The sequence below is a fragment of the Bos grunniens genome, chromosome 21, assembly GCF_055505025.1.
Source record: "Bos grunniens cultivar Pamir isolate PY7600 chromosome 21, Bosgru_T2T1.0, whole genome shotgun sequence".
NCBI lineage: Eukaryota > Metazoa > Chordata > Mammalia > Artiodactyla > Bovidae > Bos > Bos grunniens.
In genome coordinates, this window is record NC_141185.1 from 20926100 (window position 1) to 20950468 (window position 24369).

General features: G+C 39.8%; 1 long non-coding RNA gene across 23 annotated transcripts in view; it reads right to left on the minus strand.

The window, feature by feature from the left end:
- LOC147349204 (uncharacterized) overlaps positions 1-24369 on the minus strand; it is a 535617-nt gene that overhangs the window by 414180 nt on the left and 97068 nt on the right. For 5 of the 23 annotated variants that reach the window (XR_015149600.1, XR_015149598.1, XR_015149641.1 and 2 more), the window contains 2 exons: positions 21189-21384; positions 19621-19856 (listed from right to left, as the gene is read on the minus strand). The exons of 12 other annotated variants lie outside the window; for them this stretch is intronic. This is a non-coding gene — a long non-coding RNA (uncharacterized LOC147349204). Of the gene's footprint in view, positions 1-4884; positions 5082-19620; positions 19857-21188; positions 21385-24369 lie in introns of those variants that run through there. 6 more of the 23 variants (XR_015149628.1, XR_015149639.1, XR_015149646.1 and 3 more) reach the window with 2 other exon arrangements.

A 24369-nucleotide genomic window follows, 5' to 3' on the forward strand; every position in this document is an offset into this window, starting at 1 on the left:
AGCCTGACAATATGCAAAGAAGCTGTGTCACCAGCCTCACAAGGAATTTATATCTGAAGCAGCTATCTGTTACTAATATCAAGTCATCTTAAATAGAATCTATCTTTTAGGAAACTATGAAGATTCTTCTATCTGAATTCTCTGCCCAACAAACCAATTTGGTAATTAAGTCATTTATTTATGGCATGTTTAGAGTTTAACAGAATTCCAGCTTAGACTTTTTTTTAACTTTTTATTTCATATTGGAGTATAGACAATTAACAGAGCGGTGACAGTTTCAGGTGAACAGCAAAGGGACTCAGCCATACATACACATGTATCCATTCTCTCTCAAACTCCCCTCCCATCCAGGCTGCCACACAGCCCTGAGTAGAGTTCCCTGTGCTTACAGTAGGACCTTGTTGGTTATCCATTTTAAATACAGCAGAGCGTGCATATCGACCCCCAACTCCTGACCAATGTCCCCTCTTTGTTCCTTCCCGAGGCAATCAGAAGTTCATTCTCTAAGTCTGTGAGTCTCTTTTGTAAATAAAATTTCTGTTACGTAAATAAAATTCGTTTGTATCATTTATTTATTTATTTTTTTTCCTGTCAGTCTAGAAAGATCATAGGCCTTATTTCCATGACCAGGTATCTTGTCCAGTATTCAGAATATTAGAGATTTTATTAAAAGGATGTCGTATGATATTTCTCCTTCTGTCTGACTTACATTTTTAATGCTAGATTTTGCATGCTTGGTTACATCTTTAAATTATGTTTTATCTCCGCAAAAACTCCTGAAACCATTTAAGATCTCCTCAACAGTCAGGATAGAGTTAAGCTAACTGACCATGAAATACCTATGACTATATTTCACAGATAATATTATTCGTTTCCAGATAGATTGTCTTTGCCCCAGTATGAATGGGGCTGAGCAAAGCATTTGGACTGCAAAAAGAAGATCTATTAGCTTGTTTATTTAGCCTGGAAGGAAAATGCTTCTAGTGGGGTGTCATCTTCAAATTGACCAGATCCAAACGCTCAGTTTCAAACATTTGGGATTTGAATCTCCCCCTACAGCACCGCCTTCCAACTAATAGTAAATCCATGCAGAGAGCATCTGTGCAGAACAGCAGCACCGGAGGCGATGCTTCAACCCTGCGGGAGCTCCCCACTAGAGAAGATGCTGGAACTGCTGGAGTCCAAGGGGCCCAGTCAGTGCCACGCTCTTCCCCTTGGTCCACAGCCAATTGAAAAATAAGACAAGTGTGCAAGGTAAATGGGAGTCCAAACTGCCATCCCTGTCGCTGGTAAAGGCCGAGTTGGAAGAAACAGTTTAGTGTGAGCACTAGCTAGGCTTAAACTCTCTCTGCCATCCAACTCCAGCCCTAGGAACAGACTCCTCACTGAAAAGTTTGAGTCTATAGAGCAAGACATTTACACAAGTCACTGTTTTCCCTCCTCCAGAGTAGAGAGGCAAAGGGAAATAAATCCTGAATGCCTTTCATCTAAGACTATTGATAGGTTAGCTCCTAACAACTGGTAAATATGGATCAATTCCTACCAGCCCAATAATTCATTTACCCCTGACTGGAGAGAATAAGGTGTGGAGTAGAAGACCTGGCCTGTTTAGGAGAAACTTCTCCTCCAAAAACCAGAAAAGTGAAGTAGTATCTATTGCCACAATTTTTAAGAACCAATATACCGTGTTTCTCTGTCCCATAAGGCGGCTCCCTCCATTCTACAGCACGCACAGGCTCTACTGGGGAAACTCAGGAGACCAGGGTCTAAAAAGAAAGGACCCCAGTCCTCCACCCTACCGTCATCCCCACAGAGAAATGACTGAGGGCTGGGTGCTTTGATGCAACTGCAACATCCATTCATGTTCCCGGGAAAGGACCCCCACCCCACTGTGACTTCTCTTCTCAGAAAACACTAGAACAACCTTATGGGGTACCAGCTATTCATAGGCATTGTCTGGGGAAACCAAGCTGCCCACCACTTGGAAACCATGTCTACAGGTACAGCCCCTACTGACACAGGAAAAGAGACCACCAATCCCGTGGGATACTAATTTCAGGTGTAGCCCCTCCTGCTGGGTAATGGCTCCCTGTCCAAACTGCCTAAAGTGAGTTCACAGGGTCGTTGTTTAAGAATTCCACTTGTGAAGATTCAGAAGTTAATACTAGGATGAGAAACAGTAGGAGAGTTGGTTTACAATGAGTGTCGATTGGAATCTGCTCTATAAGAATACAAGGAATTTATTTATTGTATTAAAATGAAGACCGTAAATGAGACACTATTAAAAAAAGAATTCCACTTGTCATATCACAATTTCCCTTATTAAAGAATAAGTAAAATGAATTACCAAGTCTTCTTGCTATAATTTCCAGGTATTCTGGAATACAGTTGAGCTCACAAGAACATTTAAAATATACTTGATGGAACAGCAATTAATAGGAATACGTACTTCTCTAATAACTACAGGAAGGAAAGATGATGCCTTCATATCAATAAAAATTGATGCCTACATTTTAGTAAGTAATTGTTCTACACACAAGAAGAAACTTAAGAGCAGTGAACTGGTAGATTCAGCTCAACTCTAACCGAATCAGTTGACAATTTACTGAGGGAAAATGAAATAGTACTGAAAGGAAAGAAGGCAAATTTAAAATGGGAGATCTTGACCCTCCTTTCATTACAACCGCTTCTTTAATGGAATGATAAAAAAAAAAAATTGGCACCTCTTCAAATAAAGCTCTAATATGTGGTCTAATAGAGATGTGTTTCAAAAAAAAAATCTATGATACTAGGAGAGAAATTACCCATTAATGAATGGACACTCGTTGGCTAACAATGAATTTTCATCATTACTCCTCGGTGGAAATAATTTTAATAGTATAATAACCTCTTCAATTAATTAATTCCACAATCATTTATCACAGTGTAACACCTGCCAAAGCAGGCTTACAGTTTAGTAAAATGTAGCGCTCACTCATTTCACACAGCCGTGAGAGGCTTAGACTGTTATAGAATCATAGTAACGCCATTCATACTTCCTTTCAATTAGCTCCATTGAGTTGTGCAAACCAGACACACAGAGCAGGGTTGTCCACAAACGTCAGTTCCACAGACAGAAATCTGAAGCAACTTCTGATGTCACTCCACCACCCTTGATTGATTTTCTCTTTTAAGTTAGCACATCTTTTTTTTTTTTTTTAACTTTTCTTGTTCATCCCACTTTCATTGGCATCATTTTTCCTCCACTTTCTTTTTTCCTCTTACCTATTCATTATATCTGTCAAGGATCCCAGAAGCAGTGCTTGTATGACATAGTGAATTAGTAAGAAAAAGCTGGTTGTGTCAGCATCCCCTCACTACAACAACCCCCCACCCCCATTATACCACCACCTCCCCCGCTACAACAGGAAAGAGGGCCCATCTAGGAGAGAACAGGTGAAAGCTATTCCAAAAGGGCGCTCATGGGAAAGAAGCCTCAGAGAGGTGGAGGAAGAAACTGGATGTGTGGGTCAGACCATCCACTTCTACCAACAGAACTACAGATAGAAGGCAAAAATTACTAGGCCAGGAATGCATAAAAGGGCCCCAGCCAGGATACACAAATATCGTGTAAACATTTTTTAGAGCAGTTTTCCCTTGCTGCAGGCTTCCCCAGTAGCTCAGATGGTAAAGAATCTGCCTGCAATGCTAGAGACCCAGGTTCAATTTCTGGGTCAGGAAGATCCCCTGGAGAAGGCAGTGGCAACTCGCTCCAGTATTCTTGCCTGGAGAATCCCATGGACAGAGGAGCCTGACAAGCTACAGTCCCTGGTGTTGCAAGGAGTCAGACACGACTGAGAGACTAACACCTTCCCCTTGCTCCAAACAAGCAAACACTTACGGCTCTGAAGTGTCCTGTGCCCCGCCTACCTCTGCTGGGGAGAGGGCCGCACCACAGAGGAAACAGTGGCTCGCTCTAGAGGACTTTTGCGAGTTTTAAGAATATGGACACAAATCCCAAAACGTGGCTGATAATTACTTTTGTATGTCCTCAAAAAGTGGGGACTAAATGCCTGAATTAATCTGACTTTAAAACATGAGGGGTGTGATAATTCTTAAAGAATCAGGAGTAAAATTTACAGTCCTCATTTCAAATAGTTATTGGCACTAAAGTAGTTGTTAAATGCTTCCTAGTGTGATAAGAATTATACCAGTCATCTCTGTCCTGAGGTTTACACTCAATTAAGACTATTAAAAAAAAACAAAACATGTGGTTTCTAACCATAAATGTATCAGGCATACAAAGTATAACTTCAATTAGCAGCCCATACAAAGTCTATAGTAGTAATTTATGGCATACAAGGGTTGACAGATTAATTACAGAGTCTGAATTCAGCACAGTCCAAACAGGACGGTTTTGTCTTTAATAACCACCATTTTGAATCTCCCTTTCTTGTCTCTTGTGCTTCCCTAGTGGCTCAGATAGTAAAGAATCCACCCGCAGTGCACAAGACCTGGGTTGGGTCCCTGGGTTGAGAAGATCCCCTGGAGAAGGGAAGGGCAACCCACTCCAGTATTCTTGTCTGGAGAATCCCATGGACAGAGGAGCCTGGCAGGCTACATAGTCCATGGGAATCACGAAGAGTCGGACACGAGTGAGCAACTTTCTTTTTTATTTTTTCTTGCCTCTTAAAAAAATTTGAGTTGGGACCTATAAGTGTCTCATCCCGCACAAGTTAAAGCTTGATTTCACACCCGATAAACATTCCTCTCTCCTAACCCAGGCTTCTAGTACTTCTTCTTCTTGCCTTTCTTTCCTGACTTTAACTTTTCCTTTATTGGGGCTGAAAGAAGAGTTTAGAGAACAGTGACAAAAAAAAAAAAAAAAAAAAAACCATGACCTACCGCACAGTCTTCCTCCTCTCTCAGCCAAAAGCGCTCCCTCTGGTAAGGGGTGAAACACTTCCTTTATAGAGGAGAGCACACGTGAATTCTATTAGGTGTCTCTTGGAGGAGCCCTCCCCACTGCCTAGGCTTCTAATGTGACACATGTGTTTTGACTCAGCACTTCCAACCTTGCCTCAAACACCATTACTAGTGATCAAGCACACGTGGTTCCTTGGCAATAGGTAACCCCCTACGTAAAATTCTGCCTCTCTGTGCCCTAACCGATGGATGCAAGAGCTTCTCACCTGCTCCCTCCAGCCTTGTAGTTGCTCTCAGTTTGCCCCACCCACGACTTCTATAGCTATGGAGCAGACCTGCAAGGCTGCCATGGGAAGACATCTAAGCCATGACTGAGAAACCAATGCTGGCATCCTCCAGGCACCCCCAATTCCTGTAAGGTATCCCCCTCAAACCCATTTATCTTGGTTTGTAAGGGGATGGCTGTGAGGACAGAAAAGCCATGGCACTCCTTAGTCAGTGAAGAACTCAAAACTACAGTGAATATACTTGAAGCCCATAACTTTTGTTATCTATGGGAATGAGTAGGAGGAGGAATTTCTCTACTAGGAATGAGTTGGAGTAGTGAGGCCAATTGGTTAGTCACTCAGTCATGTCATACTCTGCCACCCCAAGGACTGGGCTCCTCTGTCCAAGGGATTCTCAAGGCAAGAATACTGGAGTAGTTTGCCATTTCCTTCCCAACCCAGGAATGAAACCTGTGTCTCCTGCTTTGCAGGTGGATTCTTTAGCACCTTTAGCTGTCTCTTTTCATGTGATTTGCTTTTTTAAAAGATTAAGGTTAATTTACATATGACAGCAGAGAAGGCAATGGCACCCCACTCCAGTACTCTTGCCTGGAAAAATCCCATGGATGGAGGAGCCTAGTAGGCTTCAGTCCATGGGATCGTTAAGAGTCGGGCACGACTGAGCAACTTCACTTTCACTTTTCACTTTCATCCACTGGAGAAGGAAATGGCAACCTGCCGAGGTCCAGCCCTGGCTGATACAGGGAGTTCAAAGGGGAGACGGCTTCGGCGATTTTAATTAGAGATATAAAGAGTAATAGAATAAGGATAGCTCAGTAGGAAAATTCAGTGGAGAAAAGAGGCTGAGTAGCTTGGTTTGCGCGGGAAACCAATAAAACTTCAAGACAAGAAGTTTGCACCACTTATGTAGGCCGCAGGCGTCCTTCCGTTCTCCCGAAGGAGAGGAGACACTGAGGCCTCCCTGGTCGGATCTTAGAAGCCTAGGCATAATTAGTAAGCATGGCGGGCTCTGCACTCCAGATGGAAACTCAGCCAGAGTTTGAGAGAGAGAACGACATGGGGAGACCAGTATTTCGAGGAACTGATTCTATTCTTTATTTTGCAGGGTCTGTTTTTATACACTGGGATGTTATACAAAAGTCACATGGGGACAGCAGTCCTGACTTTTATTAAAGTCAGGTGCTTCATACAAATGTATACAGAGGTCTTAGGGGTGTTACATCATCTTCTGGCCAGGGGGGCCTGCTGACAATTTATGACCCTCTCCTTGTGACAGCGGTCAGTCAACTTATTTCTCCAGGGGTGATTATTTTTGAAACAGATGCCACCTTCCAAAGGTACCAGATAAAGTTACATTCCTATAGGGTGAGGGTGTAGTGAGTTTTAATTAAGGAAAGAATTTACTTAGCCTAAGGTCTAACGTGATTAATATCAAAGGTTAATACTTATTTCTTCTATATATTCATTAATGTGTGTAAGGGCAGGGGATGTGGAGACTTAGCAGTAAACATTGGCTCAACAAATGAAAAACCCTTCACCAATACAATTTCTAATCAGCCCACTATACTTACACTAATAGTTTTCTAACTTCTCTAAAGAACCTGTTTTTAGAAGGTTTAAAGTGTCTCATTCCTCTCACGGTTGGGAGGCTGTGAGCAATCACATGTGGCCGGACAAGCCTGTCAGGCAGGCTAGAGAACCTTCAGAGGAGTTTGTAAGTTTGGAACACTCCTGTCATGCCCAGGAATTATTATTAACTGGAGCGCTAAGTTAACTCCCTCTCCAAAAGAGGTGGTAGAGGACAGCTCCCCGTGAAGTCAGAGGTGTAGGTGAGAGCACAAAGTAGTAAAGTAGACAGGCTCTGGTTTTGGGGGTAGATGCTCGAGAATTTCCAGGGGGATTCCTAAGGCTCGATCCCGCCTTCGAGTTTGTCGAGCCTCCTTTCTCATGACCTTTGCCATGGGTGGAGGTACTCACGCCGGCTCCCAGCAGCAACCCACTCCAGTGTTCTTGCCTGGAGGATCCCAGGGACAGGGGAGCCTGATGGGCTGCTGTCTGTGGGGTTGCACAGAGTCGGACACGACTGATGCAACTTAGCAGCAGTAGCACATATGACAGTGTATTAATTTCTGGTGTGTACATAATGATTCAATCATGTATGTATTGCAAAATGACCACCACAATAGCTAGCATCAACATATGTAGTTTCAAAATGTTTTTCCCGTGATGAAAATTTTAAGATCTACTCTTTCAGCAATTTTCAAATATGCAACACAGTATTATTAACTCTAGTTGCCATGCTGTACAGTACATCCCCGTGACTTACTCATTTTATAACTGAAACGTTTGACCACCTTCACCCATTTCATGAAATCTCATGTAATTTGTTTTATTCTTTGAGCCTTTAAAATGTATTATCTCTTGTTGCTGCTGCTGCTCTTGCTGCTGCTGCTGCTAAGTCGCTTCAGTCATGTCCGACTCTGTGCGACCCCATAGACAGTAGCCCACCAGGCTCTGCTGTCCCTGGGATTCTCCAGGCAAGAACACTGGAGTGGGTTGCCATTTCCTTCTCCAATGCATGAAAGTGAAAAGTCGAAATGAAGTCACTCAGTTGTGTCTGACTCTTCGCTACCCCATGGACTGCAGCCTACCAGGCTCCTCTGTCCGTGGGATTTTCCAGGCAAGGATACAAAAGAGAGATGCTCAGAGCTTACTGATGGCCCTCTGCAGAACATGGAAACATTCATTAGTTTTCCACAGTCTGCATTTTTAGCAACAATTCCAAAACAAGAAGTCTCATTCACCGTCCTGTTACACACTGTTAACCAAAATTTGGGGAAGATGAGAATTTTTCCAGGCTGCACTAATCTCAGAATTACTATTGTTCCCTTATATAACCAGGGAGATTTATAAAACAATTTCATCACTGCATTAAAAAAGATATTTCTAGAATCCCTTGGCAGTTGGAAGTCACTTCAGTGAAGAACCACACCTTCATATTTTCCATCTGGTTCCAGTCTTGGTAAAAGCAAATGGAAATGATTATGTGACTACAGACTCTCCTCCTTTTTGAAAGGAAAACCATGAAATCAAAAAGACGATTGCTTTGAGAAGTCTTTGTGACTGCTTACTCCCTTTAGTGATTTTCTTTTGCATTATTTGTAATTATCTCAAACCTTGACTCCATCCCTCACATTAAATTTTAAGTTTGTTTCCATTCCCTTTGCTCCTAAGTTATTTATTATTTATTATATCTGTAATAATGTTGTTTTGGTTTAAAATTTACATTCTTATTTTAACAATCCCTCTTTTTACCCCATTCTATTCTTTAATCATCCTATCTTTGAGGCCTGGTTTTAATGAATTCATATTTTCAGTAAGCCTCTCTGCAGAGTGAATCAACAGGAATGTGTTTTCTGGGTGTTTCCTTTCAGACTAGGGTTTTTTCTGTGCTCTGTATACTAGTTTACTTCTCTCTCTTCCACTTGGAATGTAAGCATAGGTTTTTGTATGTTTGTTCTTAGTTGTCTACCATAGTTAAAATTCTTTTGTTCTTATTCTTATTGTTAGTTGTTTTATTTCTATCGTGCTTAACCTGGGAAGCTCTATCCAGACCATGTTTGCTCTGTGTGTTTGAAATTTTCCTGATTTTCCTTCAATTGAATTTGGGACAGTGTGTCCTGCAGGCCCATCCATCCACTTCTCTACTGAGTAAGGAGGGCTTGTCTTCACCAGGACCAATCCTTGTTGGGAGACCCCATGCCTTGATCAGTTTGATATCCAGTACTAGGGTTCACTCTACCCACCCATGGGTTTCCCACTTTCCAGGCTCGGGCTTGTTACCCCCTCAGCACAGCTCTCTAAACTGGGAAGAGGTAGTGCCATCCCTGACTCTGCAGAGATACTGAAATGCCAAGGAGGGGCTTCTATCATCAGGGATTTTATCTTTGCTTGCCCCACAGCTTTATTTTCTTGGGCTCCAAAATCACTGTGGACAGTACACTAATTAAAATACACTTGCTCCTTGGAAGAAAAGCAATGACAAACCTAGACAGCATATTAAAAAGCAGAGACATTACTTTGTCCACAAAGGTCCATATATAGTCAAAACTATGGTTTTCCCAGTAGTTATGCACAGATGTGAGACCTGAACAATAAAAAAGGCTGAGGGCTGAAGAATTCATGCCTTCAAGCTGTGGTACTGGAGAAGATTCTTGACAGTCTCTTGGACTGCGAGGAGATGAAACCAGTCAATCCTGAAGGAAATCAGTCCTGAATATTCATTAAAAGGACTGATGCTGAAGCTGAAGCTCCAATACTCTGGCCAGCTGATGCAAAAAGCCAACTCATTGGAAAAGACCTTGATGCTGGGAAAGATTGAAGGCAGGAGGAGAAGGGGATGACAGAGGATGAGATGGTTGGATGGCATCACTGACTCAACAGACATGAAGTTTGAGCCAACTCTTGGAGATAGTGATGAACAGGGAAGCCGGGTGTGCCACAGACGGTGGGGTCACAAAGAGTTGGACATGACTGAGAGACAGAACAACAACAGCAACTCCCAGAGAAGATTTTAAGTGCAACTATTTGAGATATGTCATCCCTAATACAGAACTTCTTCACTGGTACCCAAATTCTGGCCCTTCTCCTCTGAAGCTGCAGACTCAAGACCTACATTATAACTCATTCTCACCCCAGATTCTAGCACCAGTTCTTCCAGCAGAATGGAGGAAAAGAAAGTATTCAAAAGTATTTTAGGAAACTGTAGTGCGTGAGGTACCTTGTTCAGTAGTTAACTTAATTTTCACAACACTCTTATTTGTTTTAGATTTGGGGGGGAAAAAAACAGAAAATTTAAAGAAATTTAATAACTTTCCAGGAAAAGAAAGAGAAGTCTAATTTTATCCTAGCTCTTAGCAACCTTATAGTTATCTTCTCTCTCCTAAACCCAAAGATGATTTATCATATTTTCAATTCCATGGTGCTCTCCATGATCAATTACAGGCTAATTGTAATATAGACAAGGCTGGATGTAACATCACAAAGTCAGCCCCACTGTATTTTGTGGTTCCTTCTGTGGCTGGTTGAACTCATGCATGCTATGCCTCTCTCTGTAAAGGACTGGAGAATCTGTGGATTTGGGTATCCAAAGGGGTCCTGCAGCCAATCCCCTATGGATACTGAGGGACAGCTGTATGAACACTTACCTATTTTTCGCAATGATGTACTATTGATAATGAGCCAGTGAATATTGTACATTAGCCTGACAGATTCTCAGTTGTGTAATGTAATCCCAAGGAAACAAGGAAAGTCGGTTTGAGGTGTGAAAACTTACACAATAGCTTTTTAAAAAAACAGTAATCATAAAGAATCTATGGTAAAGATTGTTCATATTGATTCAGGGTCTTGAAGCTCCGTAAGTGCTTCTGAGGATGACCAAATAGACTAAAGTAATAAACATTAAAGTGACAAGCATTAATCTGGGAAGGAAATCTCCCATTAGAAGGTTTCTTAAGAAAAATTACTTAACTGATTTCTCCTATTCCATGCACCAGAATTTTGACTATAATATTCCAACTGAGTCTACCCAAATTATTCATAAATAAATAACAATGCTTAGAGCGTTCATTTGCATGTTTGCTTGCAAACAGTTGAATATAATCTCTAAAAGAGATGTGTATTCACAACACAATTGTAATATGGAAGAACAAATATGACTCCATAGTAGATCTGTTTCTTTTTCTTTAACCTTTGTATTATATTGCCTTTACTTTAAGAATATTGTCTATAGTCTGAAATATACAGGATAGCCCATTCTCAAGGCTCTTTAAAGGTATAACACTTTATAACACTTTTCCACTCATATACAGATAAAAAATTCCAAAATAGAATACATTTGTCTTGTTGGAGGTTTACAGAAACATCATGACCCGACCTCTGTGGATAGCTTCAAGAGCAAAGGATTCTGACACCTAGAAGTTTGCATTCCCCTCTCCCCTCTTAATGTAAATAAGGCTGAAATCTAACTTGGGTAAGATGGTTCTTTGGGACAGTAGTAGTTCACCATCTTCTCAGTCTGCTGGTTTTCCAAATAAAGTCACTATTCCTTGCCCCAACAACCTGTCTCTTGATTTACTGATCTGTCATGGGGCGAGCAGTACAAACTTGTATTTGGTAACACAGTGGCTTCAACTAAGTTATAAATATTTGCATAAGCATAGCTGACACCTCACAGTAGAGTCCTGATCAAGTTCTGAATGCTCTAAGGAATTATTAAGAATCTTAGCCAGTGAGGCCCATCCATTCAAGAAGGCCTAGACACCTCCCCACTGTTCCATATTGTAATGATACCCCATAACGGTAGCACCATGAAGCATTCTGATGGCATCAGCTCATGAACATCACTCTGTCATCACTTCCCAGCATCTTCACTGTCCTCCATGAAGTCATCACACAGACTCAGACTCCATCAATTACTGCTGCTGGCTCAGGAAGTCAGTGACAAGGGATAAGAATGCCCTCATCTTTTATTTCCATAAACGTCTGTACAGCAACAAAAGTGTGAATTCCCACAGAGATCCCTTTATGAGATTGAACCTGTCTCTTGGTTATTCAGATATGAATCATTAAATTTGCTAATTTTGCCTGACACCTTGCTACTGTCACTGCTTCTCCTTGCTGACTCTCCTTCCTTCTCTCCCTTTTGATCATTTTACTCGCATCATTTGCACTTTCTGCAACAGGTAAGGAGGAAAAAGCACATGTGACAAAATTTGAATATAAAATATAATGTAAACATTTTCTAGGCTAATATAAAATTTGTGATTGAATTAATATCTTAAATTTTCTAAACAGTCTTTTCTCTTGTAAATCTAAGTAAAAAGAACTATAAATATTACATTTTTATGTGAAATAAATTTGCTAGTTATAAATCTGCTAAATAAAAAGTAATTTAAGCAGAGACGTTCTAAAGCTCTTATCACAAAAAAAATGTGTCATAATGATTCTAATTCTCTTAGAAATGGGCACCATGATAATAAGTATAATGATCTCATTTGACTATATTATAAATATATAATCTTTGAATAGTCAGACTTTCAGATTCCTATAATCTTCCAGAGGGATTGCTACCAGACAAATAAGGTTAGGGTAGGATCAATCAGTCTAGCATTTAATATCTCTTGAAAAATAAAAAGTCTTAAGAGAACTGCAGAAAATAACAAACAGAAATTACCATTGAACACATTCCCTTACTCTCTTTTTACTCCTAGCTATTTAAAATGCAAACCAACTCGCCACAGTCCTGACCTATTCTCTCGAATTTCTGAATGTCAAACACATAGAGCAATTGTTGGTTGTCAGAATACGAAGTCTGTGGAAGCAGAGAAACTGGACATTTGGCATTTCAACATTCTGGAGCAAGGGATTTAATTATTTAATTAGTGTAAGGGAAAAGCATCTACATGAACATCCAGACACACTCTGCCATCAAAAATGTCTCTGAAATAGTAAAATACATATTAAGGGACTTGGAAGGTAGATAATATTTTATAAACTAGTATGAATGCAGATTAACACATATTTCAATGATGTAATAAAAAATAAGATTTAATTATAATAAGTAAATCCACAAAATGGTTATTTGTTGAAGAATATTTAATATACATTTCTTATAAAGTTATTAAAAGTTTATATTTTCTATTTCTCCAAATTGAAAAAACAATCTCAGTTTGACCCTGATTTAAAATTCATATAACTAAAATGTATCTATTTCTTTTATCAGTTTACAAATGTTCATTAAATGTTTTCTCTATAATTTATCACTTAAAGTTATCTTCAATGGAAGCAACCTAGATGTCCATCAGCAGATGAATGGATAAGAAAGTTGTGGTACATATACACAATGGAGTATTACTCAGCCATTAAAAAGAATACATTTGAATCAGTTCTAATGAGGTGGATGAAACTGGAGCTTATTATACAGAGTGAAGTAAGCCAGAAAGAAAAACACCAATACAGTATACTAACGCATATATATGGAATTTAGAAAGATGGTAACGATAACCCTGTGTACGAGACAGCAAAAGAGACACTGATGTATAGAACAGTCTTATGGACTCTGTTGCAGAGGGAAAGGGAGGGAAGATTTGGGAGAGTGGCATTGAAACATGTATAATATCATGTATGAAACAAGTTGCCAGTCCAGGTTCAATGTACGATACTGGATGCTTGGGGCTAGTGCACTGGGACGACCCAGAGGGATGGTATGGGGAGCGAGGAGGGAGGAGGGTTCAGGATGGGGAACACATGTATACCTGTGGTGGATTCATTTTGATATTGGCAAAACTAATACAATTTGTAAAGTTTAAAAATTAAATAAAATTTTAAAAAAAGTTATCTTCAATATATAATGATAAGCTTGAATATTAATTATAAAAGTGTTCATTAATGTTTTCCCAGGAATATCCTTTCATCTTATATTATTTCAATTAAAAAATAAGACTTGAACAATATATATCAATAGCAGAGTGTAAACAGGTTAGCATTTCCAAAAATGTGTTCCACGGGAGGCTAGATCTAAGAATCTTTTTTAAAGTAAATGTTTATTTTAATATACCTGCCTTTCAAAGCATACTTTTAATTGCAGTATATCAAAAGTTCAGAAAAATAGCTCAAATTATAAGTACACTGCTCAATGAATTTTCACATAGTGAAAACAACACTCTGATAAAACCATTACCAGCACCCCAGAAACCTCTTTGAGTCCCCTTCCAGAATAAACACTGTCCTGATGTCTAATAGGATAAATTCATTGTTCAGTTCAATTCAGGTCAGTCACTCAGTCATGTCCGACTCTGCGACCCCATGAACCACAGCATGCCAGGCCTCCCTGTCCATCAGCAAATCCCAGAGTTTACCCAAACTCATTTCCATTGAGTCGGTGATGCCATCTAACATCTCATCCTCAGTCGTCCCCTTCTCCTCCTGCCTTCAATCTTTTCCAACATCAGGGTCTTTTCAAATGAGTCAGCTCTTTGCATCAGGTGGCCAAAATATTACACTTTCAGCTTCAACATCAGTCCTTCAAATGAACACCAAGGACTGATTTCCTTTAGGATAGACTGGTTGGATCTCCTTGCAGTCCAAGGGACTCTCAAGAGTCTTCTCCAACAGCACAGTTCAAAAGCATCAATTCTTCTGCGCTCAGCTTCCTTTATAGTCCAACTCTCACATCCATACATGATCACTGGAAAAACCATAGCCTTGACTAGACTGACCTTTGTTGACAAAGTAATGTCTCTGCTTTAGAATATGCTATCTAGGTTGGTCATAACTTTCCTTCCAAGGAGTAAGTGTCTTTTAATTTCATGGCTGCAATCACCATTTGCAGTGATTTTGGAGCCCCCCCAAAAAAGTCAGCCACTGTTTCCACTGTTTCCCTATCTATTTGCCATGAAGTGATGGGACCAAATGACATGATCTTAGTTTTCTGAATGTTGAGCTTGAGCTTTAAGCCAACTTTTTTTTTTAAGCCAGCTTTTTCATTCTCCTCTTTCACTTTCATCAAGAGGCTCTTTAGTTCTTCACTTTCTGCCATAAGGGTGGTGTCATCTGCGTATCTGAGGTTATTAATATTTCTCCTGGCAATCTTGATTCCAGCTTGTGCTTCTTCCAGCCCAGCATTTCTCATGATGTACTCTGCATATAAGTTAAATTAGCAGGGTGACAACATACAGCCTTGATGTACTCCTTTTCCTATTTGGAACCAGTGTGTTGTTCCATGTCCAGATCTAACTGTTGCTTCCTGATCTGCATACAGGTTTCTCAAGAGGTAGGTCAGGTGGTCTGCTATTCCCATCTCTTTCAGAATTTTCCACAGTTTATTGTGATCCACACAGTCAAAGGCTTTGGCATAGTCAATAAAGCAGAAATAGATGTTTTTCTGGAACTCTCTTCCTTTTTCAATGATCTGAAGCTGAAACTCCAATACTTTGGCCACCTCATGCGAAGAGTTGACTCATTGGAAAAGACTCTGATGCTGGGAGGGATTGGGGGCAGGAGGAAAAGGGGATTACAGAGGATGAGATGGCTTGATGGCATCACCGACTTGATGGACATGAGTTTGAGTGAACTCCGGGAGATGGTGATGGACAGGGAGGTCTGGAGTGCTGCAATTCATGGGGTCGAAAAGAGTCAGACACAAAGGAGCGACTGAACTAAACTGAACTGAATGGATGATAGCAATTTGATCTCTCGTTCCTCTGCCTTTTCTAAAACCAGCTTGAACATCTGGAAGTTCACAGTTCATGTATTACTGAAGCCTGGCTTGGAGAATTTTGAGCATTACTTTACTAGCATGTGAGATGAGTGTGACTGTGCAGTAGTTTGAGCATTCTTTTTACTTCCCTGATGGCTCAGACGATAAAGCGTCTGTCTACAATGTGGGAGACCTGGGTTTCAATCACTGGGTCAGGAAGATCTTCTGGAGAAGGAAATGGCAATCCACTCCACTATTCTTGCCTGGAAAATCCCATGGACAGAGGAGCCTGGTAGGCTACAGTCCATGGGGTCACAAGGATTCAGACACAACTGAGTGACTTCACTTGAGCATTCTTTGGCATTGCCTTTCTTTGGGATTGGAATGAAAACTGACCTTTCCCAGTCCTGTGGCCACTGCTGAGTTTTCCAAATTTGCTGACATATTGAGTGCAGCACTTTCACAGCATCATCTCTTATTATTTAAAATAGTTCAACTGGAATTCCATCATCTCCACTAGCTTTGTTCATAGTGATACTTCCTAAGGCCCACTTGACCACATTCCAGGATGTCTGGCTGTGGGTGAGTGTGAGTGATCACACCATTTTGATTATCTGGGTCATGAAGATCTTTTTTGTACAGTTCTTCTGTGTATTTTTGCCAACTCTTCTTAATGTCTTCTGCTTCTGTTAGGTCCATACCATTTCTGTCCTTTATTGAGCCCATCTTTGCATGAAATGTTCCTTTGGTATCTCTAGTTTTCCTGAAGAGATCTCTAATCTTTCCCATTCTGTTGTTTTCCTCTATTTCTTTGCATTGATTGCTAAGGAAGGCTTTCTTATCTCTCCTTGCTATTCTTTGAAACTGCATTCAAATGGGTATATCTTGTCTTTTCTCCTTTGGTTTTCGCTTCTCTTCTTTTCACAGCTATTTGTAAGGCCTCCTCAGACAGCCATTTTGCCTTCTGCATTTCTTTTTCTTGGGGATGGTCTTGATCCCTGTCTCCTGTACAATGTCATGAACTTCCATCCATAGTTCATCAGGCACTCTGTCTATCAATCTAGTCCCTTAAATCTACTATCACTTCCACTGTATAATCGTAAGGGATTTGATTTAGGTTATACCTGAATGGTCTAGCGGTTTTCCCCACTTTCTTCAACTTAAGTCTGAATTTGACAATAAGGAGTCCATGATCTGAGCCACAGTCAGCTCCTGGTCTTGTTTTTGCTGACTGTAATGAGCTTTTCCATCTTTTGTATCTCTCTAAAAATTTTATATAAATAAATCATTCAATATGTACTCTTTGTGTCTGCCTGTTATAGCTCAAAATTATATTTGTGATATTTATCCCTGTTTTCTTTGTAGTTAAAGTTTGTTTATTCTCATTGCTATTTTATTTCACTGTATGGATTTATCACATTTTGTCCATTCTACTGTTGATAAATTTATAAGTTGTTTCCAGTTTGTGGGTCTTAATTGTTCTGATATATTCATATCTATAACACCTGTCTTTTGGTGACTGTATATATGCATCTTAACTAGATATATAAGAGTAGAATTGCCAGGGTATAAAATAAGCATATATTAAACTTTAGCAATATTGCCAACCAGTTTTCCAAAGTGGTTACACTAATTTACACTCCCAACAACAGTGGAAAAGCACTGCCATTGCTTTACATTCTTGACAATATTTAAAATTTTCTGGCTTTGTTCACCCATTCCTTTGCAATTACACTTTGGTTTTACTTTACATTTTCCTGATAACCAGTGAATGTGAGCACTTTTTCGTATCTCTATTGGCTCTTTCTTGTGACCCACACAGTCAAAGACTTTGGTGTAGTCAATAAAGCAGAAGTAGATGTTTTTCTGTAACTCTCTTCCTTTTTCAATGATCTAATGAATGATAGCATTTTGATCTCTGGTTCCTCTACCTTTTCTAAATCCAGCTTGAACATATGGAAGTTCATGGATCACATACTGTTGAAGCCTGACTTGAAGAATTTTGAGCATTACTTTGCTAGCATGTGAGATGAGTACAATTGTTCGGTAGTTTGAGCATTATTTGGCATTGCCTTTCTTTGGGATTGGAATGAAAACTGACCTTTTCCAGTCCTGTGGCCACTGCTGACTTTTCCAAATTTGCTGGTATATTGAGTGCAATGCTTTCACAGCATTATCTTTCAGGATTTGAAATAGCTCAACTGGAATTCCATCACCTCCACTAGCTTTGTTCATAGTGATGCTTCCTAAGGCCCACTTGACTTCACATTCCAGAATGCTTTATTGACTATGCCAAAACCTTTGACTGTGTGATCACAATAAACTGTGTAAAATTCTTAAAGAGATGGGAATACCAGACCACCTGACTGCGTCTTGAGAAACCTGTATGCAGGTAAAGAAGCAGCAGTTAAAACTGGACATGGAACAACAGACTGGTTCCAAATCAGTAAAGGAGTACGTCAAGGCTGTATGTTGTCACCCTGCTTATTTAATTTATATACAGTGTATATCATGAGAAACGCTGGGCTGGAAGAAGCACAAGCTGGAATCAAGATTGCCAGGAGAAATATCAATAACCTCAGATATGCAGATGACACTACCCTTATGGCAGAAAGCAAAGAAGAACTAAAGAGCTTCTTGATGAAAGGGAAAGAGGACAGTGAAAAAGTTGGCTTAAAATTCAATATTCAGAAAACTGAGATCATGGCATCTGGTCCCATTTCTTCATGGCAAATAGATTGAGAAACAATGGAAACAGTAACAGACTTTATTTTCTTGGGCTCCAAAATCACTGCAGATGGTGATTGCAGCCATGAAATTAAAAGGTGCTTGCTTCTTGGAAGAAAAGTTATGACCAACCTAGACAGCATATTAAAAAGCAGAGACATTACTTTGTCAACAAAGTTCTGTCTAGTCAAAGCTATGGTTTTTCCAGTGGTCGTGTATGGATGTGAGAGTTGGACTATAGAAAGCTGAGTGCCAAAGTATTGATGCTTTTGAACTGTGGTGTTAGAGAAGACTCTTGAGAGTCCCTTGGACTGCCAACCAGTCCTTCCTAAAGAAAATCAGTCCTGAATATTCATTGGAAGGACTGATGCTGAAGCTGAAACTCCCATATTTTGGCCACCTGATGTGAAGAACTGACTTTTTGGGAAAGACCCTGATGTTGGGAAAGTTTGAAGGCAAGAGGAGAAGGGGACAACAGAGGATGAGATGGTTGGCTGGCATCACCGACTTATTGGACATGAGTTTGAGTAAACTCCAGGAGTTGGTGATGGACAGCATGGCCTGGCATTCTGCAGTCCGTGGGGTCACAAAGAGTTGGACATGACTGAGTGACTGAACTGAACTGAACTGATTGGCTCTTTGAATATCTCCTCAGTTCAAATCTTTTGTCCATTTTTTTTTTCTATCAGACTGTCTGCATTTTGACAGTGATTTGTAATGGTTTTTAAAATATTTTATACAGGAGCCTTTTCTCAGATTAATATAGAACAAATATCGTGTCTTGGGGTTCAGGGTCTTTTAGAAACTAATCCTACCTGAGTCAGAAATTCAGTGAGGCATGATGGGAGGAACTCAAGCCAATAGACACAAATTCAAACATTTATCCTACCCCTATGGTCTGTGTGACACTAAGAAATTCATTTTGACTTTTAGAACTCCACCTTCCTGGTTTAAAAATTAATATAGTAATACCTACCCCTAAAGTTTTGTCATAAATATTACATATTTATGAAAATCACTTAGCAGATTACCCATCAAACAGCAAATGCTCAATAAGAATTCATTCCCTTTCATCACCCCCTCTACCATCACCAGATGCTTGAAGATGTGATCTAATGATCATTACATCTTAATGGTAATATCAAGTTGACTACCTTCACCTTGGATATTCTGTATACCTTTGCACCTCTCAATTTCTCAGTACTTCATAATGACCTGGATTTCTAAGACTACAAATATGGCATTATAGGGTCTACCACAGAAGAACTGAGAATGACTTCCAGAGGAACAACATTCAGGTATCCACATGATAAAAGAAAAATACCAAATTGACACTTCAGTGTCACCATCTTAAGGGCACTGAAAACACTGAATTGCATCTTGGAGAGCTCTAAGGAGCTCCCTTTATGTCTCAGCTCAGAAAGGATTCCACGAGAGGCAAAGTGAAAGATGAGAAGTGATTTATTAGAATAGGATGCTTGTGAGGCTTAAAAGCAAAAGGGCAAGAGGGAGCTGTGCCCCAAGAACTCAGTGGACTACAGTTTCATAATCAAAGGAAAAGTGGAGAGAGAGAGAAAACCACCTTCTTCCTCAACCCTGAGTAGATGTCAAGCTTCCATCATCAGTTCCTCCTCCATGTCAGGTGGGAGAGTTTTCTCATCCTTGTGATCAAGCTGGGACTGTGAAGGTGCAGTGGAAATGAGAAAAAAAGGTGGTAACTTATGCTAAAAATGGTAAATCATCTCAGGTTTTAGTATAATGTCACCTTTTCCTTACATATTTGTTTTTAATGAATGCAGAGGAGTGTATCATAGGAATCATAAAGTTACTGAACTCAGTGGGCAGGATGTGGGTCTCATTCCACCATCGTTTTACTGTTTGGGGGGGCATGCTTTGTGCTTCTGTTGTGTGTTTTTGTTGCTAAGAAAACCTGCCTTCTTGAGTGATCATTAGCTTACAGGGATATCATACATTTTTTTCTTTACTTACAATCCCCTAGTGGGGTTAACTCAGAGAAGGCAATGGCACCCCACTCCAGTACTCTTGCCTGGAAAATCCCATGAATGGAGGGGCCTGGTGGGTTGCAGCCCATGGGGTCGCTAGGAGTCGGACACGACTGAGCGACTTCACTTTCACTTTTCACTTTCATGCATTGGAAAAGGAAATGACAACCCACTCCAGTGTTCTTGCCTGGAGAATCCCAGGGACGGGGGAGCCTGGTGGGCTGCCATCTATGGGGTTGCACAGAATCGGACACGACTGAAGCGACTTAGCAGCAGCAGCAGCAGCAATGGGGTTAACTATTTAATCATCAATTTTTCCCTTTACTCTGTCCCTATCAGTACCAGTATTTATTCAAGCAAGAATATACATGTGCCCTCTATGATTTATGCTACTGTAAGAGCAAAAGCAGGAATTTCACTCTTTCTTTAAACTACTTAAGTTTGCATCACTTTCTTTTCTTCAACCAAAGGTAGACTTGGCTGGATTACTTTATGCTAGAAAATAGGCTCCACATCCAAAATGGGAAGCAGTTAAAGGTTTCCCATCTTAAGCTACAACATCATGATGAATGCAAATCACAATCTTATGGGAAATATCTCAAGTTTACTGTTAGAACTGTTCTAAGCTATAAATGTCTAAAGTGTGCAGGAATGGACACTGCTCAAGAATTATGTCACCTAAGGATCAGAATCCATCAGAAACTGACAATGGAATCCCTACTGTTACTACAGGAGTCAGGTCCCACAACTACTTCTGCTGCTAAGTGCTTAAAATTTGTGCTAGTCACAAGTTTTGTATGGCTCTTCTTTCTCATCATGTCCTATGACTATGTCTAATAACGTCATTTGGTAAGCTATGCTGGAGAGTCTTCTGCTCAAATACTACTCCTACATATTTGTCCATCACCGTAAGAGAAATACTGAATATAAAAATCCTGAACTTCACGCCCCCGGAAAATCCCAGATTATACTATTTCCTTTGTAAAAGTGACACTGTCAGCTGCTTACTTGTGTCCAATTCTTTGTGACTCCATGGACTATAACCCGCCCGGCTCCTCCGTCCATGGAATTCTCAGGCAAGAATACTGGAGTGGGTAGCCATTCCCTCCTCTGGGGATTTTCCTGACCCAGGGATCAAACTCAGGATTCCTGCATTGCAGGTGGATTCATTATCCTCTGAGCCACCAGGGAAGCCCGTTATTTCCTGTAGTAGAAGCATTAATATTAGAAAATAAAAGGATGGAGGAACAACCTTCTGACCCACATCTTCAGATTGATGAAATAGAAAAATTAACCTATTTTTAAATCAGCTTGCATTTAAACTAGAGATGGAAAGGTAGGAAACACCACATGTTGGACTGTCCCTTAAACGCCCGCTGAAATATGCCCATAGGAGTGGAATCAAAGACTTTTGACAAAGAACTACAGCAGCAGAGAGCTGCCTTCAGCTTATCCCAGACCTTCTGCTTTCCAGTTTCTCACAACCTGCTGAATGTTGCCTCTTAGATGTAGTGACTCCTTCACTGGACCTCAGTTGTCTTCCCGTCCAATATCCATAATGCTATACTCCAATTTGTGGAGCAACTACTACCAATCATCACCATTATATCTGCTATTTTCTCTCCTAAAGGTTCTATTTCTATATTCTGTTACCATTTCAGTGCTGACAAACTGACGGATTCTGGCCTCCCCAACAATACCAGTAGGGAAACTGCTTAAGGGATTCAAGCTCTCTGCAAATCATTTTCACCAAGAGTGGCCTGGTGATTAAAGACAGTGTCCATGAGCAAATTCCAGCATTCAAGCATCTTAGTCATATTGCACATAATGAATCTAAGAATTATTACTAAAAGATTTATGGCATTGGTTATAAACTACATCTGGAAGGCAAAATGATTGAGGTTATAAAAAACACTGTGAAGGCTTCTCATTATATTCCATTTTCCCAAACAAAAAGAATAAGAAAGTTAGGCTAAAGTCTATACTGATTAGTAAAAACCAAGCCCAGAAATAATGAATATTTCTACCAGTAAGAAACTATAAAAAATACACAACATGATGCAATGTAACTCTATGCAGTAAGAAAGAAGAAGGAAAATCTTTATATACTGTTATGGAGTTATTATAATACATAATTAAGTGAAAATAATTCTGCAAAATTCTGCATTTTGCAGAAGAGTATTTGTAGTATGTTATCTCTTGTATAAGAAGTGGAAGAAGAAGAAAACAAATATAAATGTTTATTTTGATGTTAAAAATAAATGCTTATTTTGATGTTAGAAATGCTTATTTTTAGCATTAAAAATGAAAGGATAATCAAAACTAAAAGTATGGTTACCTATGGGGGTGAATACAAACAGAAACTTGATACCTGTTAAGTCTTCATAGTTTTGTTAAGTGTTCATCCTGCTCATAGTTTTGGCTTTGGAACCTCATACTGCTTTACATAATTAAAAATAAAATAAAATAAGAGATTCAAGTTCCAGTTGAGATAGAATAAGCATGCTTCATGACTTTCCTCCCACTGAATATAACTATAAAACCTGGACAGAATGCATAGGCACATATTTGAAGACTTTGTAAATAACAGCTTTACCAGAATTCAAAGAATCATAGAATCAATGGTGAGTTTACCAGGTTTCTTTTCTGGTATCCCCTTACTTCAACTCACCACAGCCAGAAACCCACAAGTGAGCACTGTGAAGCAGACAGACAGGAAGCCTACAGGTTCTTGCTTGAGGGTCGGAAAAAGGTACTCCTGATGCTCAAAGGCAATGTGAAAATCCTCTGGGTTTTTCCTCCCTTTCTCCTTCTCTAGAACCCCATTCACCAGGCAGTCCTGTGGTGGAGAGTCAGTGACAGCTATAGGAACCTACAAGAGCCACAAGAACCCACAAGCGCTAGGGAGGCCACCCTCCTCTCTGGTAGGCTGAGCTGCAGTTCTAAAAGTATGAGGCAAATCCTCATGGATACTCTATCCTTTATTCTCTCTCCCGCCCACCACTCTCTCCCCTTTGTATGGGCCAGGATCCAGACTCAGTCACCAAGGAGAGTGGCAGAGCACAATAAACAGGATAACTAGAGTCCTAAGTTTCTGGCCAGAGGACAAAAATGAGAGTCCCGGAAATCCAAAAGTACCAAGCGGAGCATAAAGATACATAGGTCCAATCCTAATTACCATGCCAGTAATGTTGAGAAAGAAGCTAATAGATATGTTAACACGCAGGTTACAGACTGACTGCTGGATGGCACACACTTAAGACAGATACAAAGAGCATTGCAAAGACTGAAAAGTGAGCTGACACTGGAATTATCACACGTAAAACTCAGGTTGGAACTTGCAGCCTGACGCTAACCAGGTCTGCTGCCTGCTAAAACAAAAATGTCAACTTTCTCCACAGAATTTAAATGAGACACAGAGTCTCATAACATAATGTTCAAAATGTTTAGGGTACAATCCAAAATTACTCAGAATATGAAGACCTACAAATATTTAAAGTCACATGATGAAAAACAATCAATAGACACCAACACCCACACTACTAACATAAATGCTAGAATTATCTGACAAAGACTTTAAAATACGCTGGAACGTGCACTTGCAAGCATTCTTATGATATACATTGAAATAAAAGTTTCAGTGAAGAAATAAAAAACAGAAAGAAGAGCAAAACAGACATGGGAAGGACCAAATGGAAATTGTAGAAATGAAAAATATGACAACCAAAATAAAAATCACTTTGGGTGGACTCAACAGCAGACAGATATGAAGTAGGAAAGAGATTATAAACTTGAAGACAAAATAGATCACTAAAAATGATCCAATAGGAATAACAGAAGAAATAAAGGCAGAAAAAAATTATCAGAGCCTTAGGAACCACTGAGACAATAGCAAAAAGTCTAACGTTTATGTCGTCAGAGACTTGGAAAGAATGACTAAAGAATGGAATGCTGAGAAAAAATCTTTTAAGAACAATGGCTCTAAAAATTCCTGTCTTGATGAAGGACAAATGTACAGAAACCTAAATAAATCCCAAAGAAGATAAGCTCAAATAAGTCCATACCCACACCGTAATTAACTGCAGGAAAATAAAAACAAATAATGTTAAAGCAGTCAGAGGAAAATAACACACAATTTGAATAACTGTGAATTTCTAATCAGAAAACATATGGAGACAAGAAGTAAGTG